At 45.7% G+C, this 8,266-nt stretch overlaps 1 pseudogene; it reads right to left on the bottom strand.

Moving 5' to 3' along the window:
- Positions 1 to 2,779: 2,779 nt before the first annotated feature.
- On the bottom strand, positions 2,780 to 4,487 carry LOC127625553 (7SK snRNA methylphosphate capping enzyme-like; annotated as a pseudogene).
- Positions 4,488 to 8,266: the final 3,779 nt, after the last annotated feature.

The following is an 8,266-nucleotide window of genomic DNA, read 5'->3' as shown; positions in this document are numbered from 1 at the left end:
ACACACTCACTCACAGTCGAACACACACACACTCACTCACAGCCGAACACACACTCACTCACAGCCGAACACACACTCACTCACAGTCGAACACACACACACTCACAGCCGAACACACACTCACTCACAGCCGAACACACACTCACTCACAGCCGAACACACACTCACTCACAGCCCAACACACACTCACTCACAGTCGAACACACACACACACTCACTCACAGCCGAACACACACACACTCACTCACAGTCGAACACACACACACTCACAGCCGAACACACACTCACTCACAGCCGAACACACACTCACTCACAGCCGAACACACACTCACTCACAGTCGAACACACACACACTCACAGCCGAACACACACTCACTCACAGCCGAACACACACACACTCACAGCCGAACACACACTCACTCACAGCCGAACACACACTCACTCACAGTCGAACACACACACACACTCACTCACAGCCGAACACACACACACTCACTCACAGTCGAACACACACACACTCACAGCCGAACACACACACACACTCACAGCCGAACACACACTCACTCACAGCCGAACACACACTCACTCACAGCCGAACACACACTCACTCACAGCCGAACACACACACACTCACTCACAGCCGAAGACACACACACACACACACACACACACAGCCGAACACACACACACTCACAGCCGACACACACACACACTCACAGCCGAACACACTGCATCAAACCTACACACACGTATATAATGTTCAATTCCAAGTTCACTGTTCCTTTGTTTTTTTATATAGATTTCTAAATCCTTTTTATTTTATTTATTAATCTTTGTATATTTTATTATTAATGTTTTATGCTATCAGTATTATTATTTTGTGTACTAAATGTTCTAAATCATTTTCTATGTTGTTTTGATGCTTTGGCAATACAAAATGTATTTTTTTGTCATGCCAATAAAGCTTTCTGAATTGAATTGAATTGAGAGAGAGAGAGAGAGAGAGCACGCACAAACTTAGCGCTTGCTGAGTACATCCGCGTTTGTTATCTGGGGTGGCTGTGGTTCAGGTGGTAGAGCGGGTTGTCCGCTAATCTCAGGGTTGGTGGTTTGATTCCCGGCTCACATGACTCCACATGCCGAAGTGTCCTTGGGTAAGACACTGAACCCCAAGTTGCTCCCAATTGCAGGCTAGCCCCTTGCATGCAGCTCTACCATCATTGGTGTATGAATGTGTGTGTGAATGGGTGAATGAGACGCTTTGAAAACTGCTAAGGTTAAAAAAGCACTATACAAGTGCAGACCATTTACCATGATTGAGTGTTTGAATCTACGTGCAAATATTTTAGAACATTATACACTAAAGTTATTTCCTTGAATCTGACTGGACAAGAGCCGTTCCAAGAGTGCCGATGTCTCGCACCATCAGCACTGTTCGTATCACTCTGCGTTTATTTTGCGCTGTAATGTGACTGTCGATGCATAATAATGCAATAAAATTTGTTGATTAAAGCTGCTTTTCCATTCAAAAAACAAACAAATGTCCATGATGGAATTAGTGTCTAATTAAAAAAACTATATTTTAACAACGGGGCAAATCAAAACAAATAAACACATCTTTTAATTTCTAAATAAATACTAAAATAATAAATCATCAGATTGTGCCATATCATTTCTCTCCATGGCTAATTTCCTTGGCTCTTTATAAGACTATTTTTTCATAACACACAAGCGTTTTGCTGCCGGTGTGAAGTCAAACGTGTCCAGTGTTTCTCTTCAACTTCAGGTTCACAAAAGCCTTGAGTCCTCTCCAGAAGATGGCAACACAAGACCCTTGTAATGCAATTCCATGAAACAGGTTATTTTCAGATGATTGGCTGAATGGGAATACTGGCGAGCATGTGTTACTATTCCATATAAACCTGCCTCTCAGAATGTGGGCTGTAACACCAGCTAATGGAAACACTGGCACGGATGTGTAAAAGCAGCTAGAGATCTGTCTTTTAATGTATCCACATCTGTGTCACGCGTGACTGAAACAAACAGCAGATCTGAGCTACATTCAGCTGCGGTGTGAATGAAGCCATGAACACACACACACACACACACACACACACACACACACACACACACACACACACACACGTTGTGTTTCCATGTTTTATGGGGACTTTCCATAGACATAATGGTTTTTATACTGTACAAACTTTATATTCTATCCCCTAAACCTAACCCTACCCCTAAACCTAACCCTCACAGAAAACTTTCTGCATTTTTACATTTTCAAAAAACATAATTTAGTATGATTTATAAGCTGTTTTCCTCATGGGGACCGACAAAATGTCCCCACAAGGTCAAACATTTCGGGTTTTACTATCCTTATGGGGACATTTGGTCCCCACAAAGTGATAAATACACGCACACACACACACACACACACACACACACACACACACACACACACCAGTGCAACACTGTTCATGTCAGGTGTTTTATTGCGTAACAAACATTTCACTCATAAAACTTATTTAAGTTTGTGCAGTTCTTTCATCAGAGTCCATTAATAAACCAGAAAGTTTCAGTGTCATCTGTGTGTCACAAACAAACATGATGTCATCATGATGTCACAATCCAGACGCTCCAGAAAGTGAGAGATCTGTGGCGCTTCGACCAGTGGCGCATGGACCAGTGGCGCATGGATCTGTGCCGCTTGGACCAGTGGCGCATGGATCTGTGGTGCATTTTGGTTGCTAAGGAGACCTGACTGGAGTCACTCAGTACACTCAAGTTTATTATAACTTCTCCATCTTGTCCGCACTCGACTCTACCAGTATCTCACTGGAGATGCATGACATTAGCTCCGCTGTCTTCTCTCTCATTGGTAGTCGCTCCTGAATGTCGCTTGTCAATTGCATAATGCCACACTTGCTTGTCACTGAAGCTCGTCTCGCTGAAAGGTGCTCTGCTCTCATTGAAAATGGATGAGATTGTGTCTCTTTATCGCTGTGTGCCGCTTGCGGTGTGAACGGGGCTTAAACCATCTTGTTACCCATAAATTTACACTCTCCTACATGTCTTGGGAACCTGCAGTCTAAATACACTTTAATATCTCTCACACCACGATTATTACTGAAGTCTGACATGAACACAGACACACACGTTACCGTCAGGTAACGTTGGAGGGGAACAGGCCGGGGATGTGAGGCATTATGGGAGGTGTTGCGATGGGTCCCCTGCAGCGAGTGAATGAGAGGAAACCTGGACAAACCTCGAACCCGCTCCAACTGTAGCTGCATCAGAGGTATTAACCCCAGCTCACCCCCGCCCCTGACCTCTGACCCTTCACCCGCCACTGCTACATTCTCAGTTTGTCATGCACTTTCACCGGGCTGCATTCCATCACTCTGCGGTCCACGCAACTGACAGGAAGTGACGCAGGTTCTGTCTCGCCGCGCACACCAGCGCGGCATCGATGTCCACACCCAGGATGTGGTTGGGGCTCCAGTGTGGTGCGATGGCGAGGGTGATGTAATCCGTGTTACAGCCGACGTCGAGAACTTTTTTGCCATGAAACAGTCAACGCTCAGCGCTCGTGTACGGTAACCGTAGTAATGGCTGTAGTTGCCGTACTGGAACTTGCGCTGTGGCCTACGTTGGTGCTGTGCGATCCTCTGCATCCCCGAAGGAAGGCCTCCACTGGCTCCGCCCACAATAGGAGTGTGAAACATTTGACTGTCTGCTTTCTCTCTGTTGGGATGCTTTGTGGGCAGATTGGGAGTGAATGACAGGCGTTCCGAATGGCTGTAGGTTCCGCTGCGCTTTCTGTGTTTGGACAACTGAGCGGAAGAGGCGGAGCTGAGTGCTTTGTACTGGGGTTGAGGGACGGAGCTAGATGAAGAGGAGTGGGACCATCTTTTTGGCAGTATGGGCGTGACCACTTCATCTCGGCAGTTGATTGACGTGTTGAGCTCATAGGGGCGTGGCCACTCAATGGCCTGTACTGCCAGTGGCTCAGCACCCTCTGCAGGTACGCCTTGTGATGACACTGACGAACAAACACGAGGAAACAACGGCCCTGAAACGGACCCCTCCTTTGAATTTTCGACATCTGAAAGGTCAAGCTGCCCGGCCACGCCTCCAGTAGCGGCTCCGTGCCGATAGCGATGTTTTCGCCTCTTCATCAGCGGCATCAACATGCTTGCCACTGCTTTTCTACTGCTACAGTTTAAGTTCAGAGGGTCCGTGATGTCTTTCGGGATCAGAATCTCGACAGGATCTCTGTATTTGGCGGGAAGAGGCGACGATTTGGGCGTCTCTGCGTTCAACGCATGATCGACCTCCTCGTCCATCAGGCTGTTAAGATTCAATGGATCGAAAATATTCCCACCCATCAGGAAGTTGCTGGGCAGCACAGGGTCACATTCAGAGTTGGCCCGTCGTCTGTGTTTACAGAGACTTGGATGTTTGAACCCCACGTACATGCTGTAGCTCCGCTTATTCAGTTTCTGCGGCATCTCGCTTCGTGTCTGAAGGCCATTTTTAATCTGTACAGGTCCCTCAGATGTAGAAGGAGCGGCAGCATTGCTAACCCCGTCTTGAGGGGTCACGTGATTGCCAGATAGATGTGTTAGCACAATGTTAGTGGTCACCGCATCCTGGATGGTGGTGGGGCAGGGCACCTGTAGCGTGGAGTCAGGGTGGGCGTGCAAACCTGCCCCGCCATTGCCCGTTGGCTCACTTTGCACAGACGTCGCAGTCAACATCCATTCACCTCTCCAGCATGCCCGACTGCACAGATCCTGGGGAAAATCTAAATATTAGCACAATACTATTTACTTCTATAAATTGTGATTCTGTAATGTATTTAATGTATTATATATATATATATATATATATAATACATTAAAGAATCACAATTCACACAGGACTCACAATCTGTATCACGGGCTGTATTAGCCAACTCACCACAAAATCATACATGAAACACTGCACGATATAATCATATGATTTACAATATCAGCACACATTTTTTTTTAAACATAGGCTACATAAAACGGCCATGCTGTATTTGTAAAAGTGTAAGTGACAAGTACAACTTACTTCACTAAAGTGATCCTGCAAGAGTAGTTTTATGTAGATTTGTGTGTTTAAGACCCAGATGTCATTGTATGTCCATCTGACGCTAATCTTCACACAGCCCCGCCCCCTTCCGTCTTTGGGCCCGCCCTCCTCATGTAATACTCCCGCTCCTGGGAGGAGCTATCTCATGAATAATGCACAAGAAACGTGAGTCTTAAAAGGCTCCCTCCCCTTCACACACAGACTCACATGTAAACACATACACACATACACACTCTGTGCGACCGTTATTCCGCTTTTCTCGCGGTGTGAGTGACTGCGTGAAAGAAACACACACCAAAATAACGCACAAGAGACACTTTAACGCGACATAACCACACGCACTGGAGCTGAGTATAAACACACACCTGCACAAGAAATGCTATAAATATGAAATTCACTTCACGAAAACAGTAATGATTAAAAATAGAGTTTGAACACTTGAGCACCTGCGGGTGAATGTGTGAGCTCGCTCTGTGGCACAAGCAGACCCACACGCTTCTATATCAAAGCACGGACCACAACTGACTGACAGCCATTTCCACCAATGACAACGCGGGATTCAGCATGAGGCTCCCTGAGTGACCAATAGCGAAGCTTAAAAGGCATGTGCTTACGGTCAACGCCCCCTCGCTGAATAGGTATCCTGGATACTGCCTGCGGTGAACAAAATCAAAGTGGTCAATATCGACAAATACCTCCCTGATTAATGCTAAAAATAACCCTGTGTATTTTATTACACAATGTGTATGAATGAAAACCTCCCCGTGCTGAACTGAGCACATGTGTAAACAGCCCCATATGAGTGCATGAACACTTCATAACCTCTGAACTATCCAGAAACTCACGCTTAAAAACAAGACTAATGACGAATGTGTGTGGCATTATTAATGTTTTATAAATGCCAAAAGCGAGTTTAATAACCCCTCCCCCATATCTGCATAAAGATGTGGGAATTACTCATAATAAATAAAAGATTACTGGGAAATGTAGTCCAAAACTCCTGTGATTCCCGCGAAACTTCATTTAGTCAACAATAAGTCCCTGCAAATGTTGTTTATTTCTGTCAGGTGTCAGTGGTTTCGTTCTTTTATAGTTTCTGTCATTATTTGATGTTGTATTGGTTTAATTTACTGGTAGATATTGTTCAATACCTGTCCATATGAGATGAGGTCATTAAAGGGACCGTACACCCAAAAATGAACAATGTCATCCCAGATGTATGACTTTCTTCACCAGAACACAAATGAAGATTTTTAGAAGAATATTTCTGCTCTGTTGGTCCATACAATGCAAGTGAATGGTGACCAGAACTTTGAAGCTCCAAAAAGCACATAAAGGCAGCATCAAAGTAATCCATAAGACTCCAGTGGTTTAATCCATGTCTTCAGAAGTGATATGATAGGTGTGACTGAGAAACAGATCAATATTTAAGTGTTTGTGTGTGTGTTCATATATAGACTGAAAACTCAGCAGTGATCACACACACTCTGTGTTTCATTTATATTGCTTGATCAAATCCTAATTAAATTGTTCTAAACTATTTTATATGTTGTTTTTTAAAAAAAATAAATAATTGGCAATACAAAATGTAATTTTGTCATGCCAATAAAGCAAATTGAATTTAATTGAGACAGAGAGAAAGAGAGAAATACTTCCACAAACTCTCAAACCTCATGCCACAGTTTTCCAGTTCAGCAGAAACAGACCAGACGCTGGTGTTACTGGGGGAGGTCAGACCAGACGCTGGTGTTACTGGGGGAGGTCAGACCAGACGCTGGTGTTACTGGGGGAGGTCAGACCAGACGCTGGTGTTACTGGGGGAGGTCAGACCAGACGCTGGTGTTACTGGGGGAGGTCAGATCAGATCAGACGCTGGTGTTACTGGGGGAGATCAGATCAGATCAGACGCTGGTGTTACTGGGGGAGATCAGATCAGACGCTGGTGTTACTGGGGGAGGTCAGATGCTGGTGTTACTGGGGGAGGTCAGATGCTGGTGTTACTGGGGGAGGTCAGACCAGACGCTGGTGTTACTGGAGGAGATCAGATCAGACGCTGGTGTTACTGGAGGAGATCAGATCAGACGCTGGTGTTACTGGGGGAGATCAGATCAGACGCCGGTGTTACTGGGGGAGATCAGATCAGACGCCGGTGTTACTGGGGGAGATCAGATCAGACGCCGGTGTTACTGGGGGAGATCAGATCAGACGCCGGTGTTACTGGGGGAGATCAGATCAGACGCCGGTGTTACTGGGGGAGATCAGATCAGACGCCGGTGTTACTGGGGGAGATCAGATCAGACGCCGGTGTTACTGGGGGAGATCAGATCAGACGCTGGTGTTACTGGGGGAGATCAGATCAGACGCTGGTGTTACTGGGGGAGATCAGATCAGATCAGATGCTGGTGTTACTGGGGGAGATCAGACCAGATCAGATGCTGGTGTTACTGGGGGAGATCAGACCAGACGCTGGTGTTACTGGGGGAGATCAGATCAGATGCTGGTGTTACTGGGGGAGATCAGATCAGATGCTGGTGTTACTGGGGGAGGTCAGATACTGGTGCTACTGGGGGAGGTCAGATACTGGTGCTACATCGTGGACCAAGGTGGCATTGTTTTCTGAAGCATACTGGTTCAAGGTGGCATTACCATCAGGAGCATCATGGACCAAGGTAGCATTGCCCTGGGTCCAGGTACCATTGGCAGATGAATCAGGAGCTTAAGTCACATTACAATGAGAAGTTACAATAGTGCAGTGCACTCTTTAACCTGTGAGATACTGACTGTAGGGGAAAATGAAACCCAGCACATCAGATGGAAGGAACAAAGACACACCTTTATCTTCTCTGACAACTCGCCTAACAGCACTCCAGGATGAGTCAATAGAAGAACCATGTTCAACTGAAGAACCAAGAGCTGAGAAAACACAGAAGCTTGTAAACACAAATGTGGCATAACAGAATCAGTTTCAATATTACTCCCTGATAGCACACATTAAATCACCCAGATGTCCATTTGATGTGCATGTTTACATCTGGAGAGGTTTGGGTTTACATGGTTTGCTCATCTGCAATACACTTCCTCTTGGAAGTCAAAAGACTCCGATGTCTTGTACACATTTGTGATTTAAATGCAGAACAGCTCTTCA

This window comes from Xyrauchen texanus, chromosome 31 (assembly GCF_025860055.1).
Source record: "Xyrauchen texanus isolate HMW12.3.18 chromosome 31, RBS_HiC_50CHRs, whole genome shotgun sequence".
Lineage (NCBI taxonomy): Eukaryota > Metazoa > Chordata > Actinopteri > Cypriniformes > Catostomidae > Xyrauchen > Xyrauchen texanus.
Note: the sequence above shows the minus strand (reverse complement) of the source record. Positions and strands in the feature narration are given on the sequence as shown.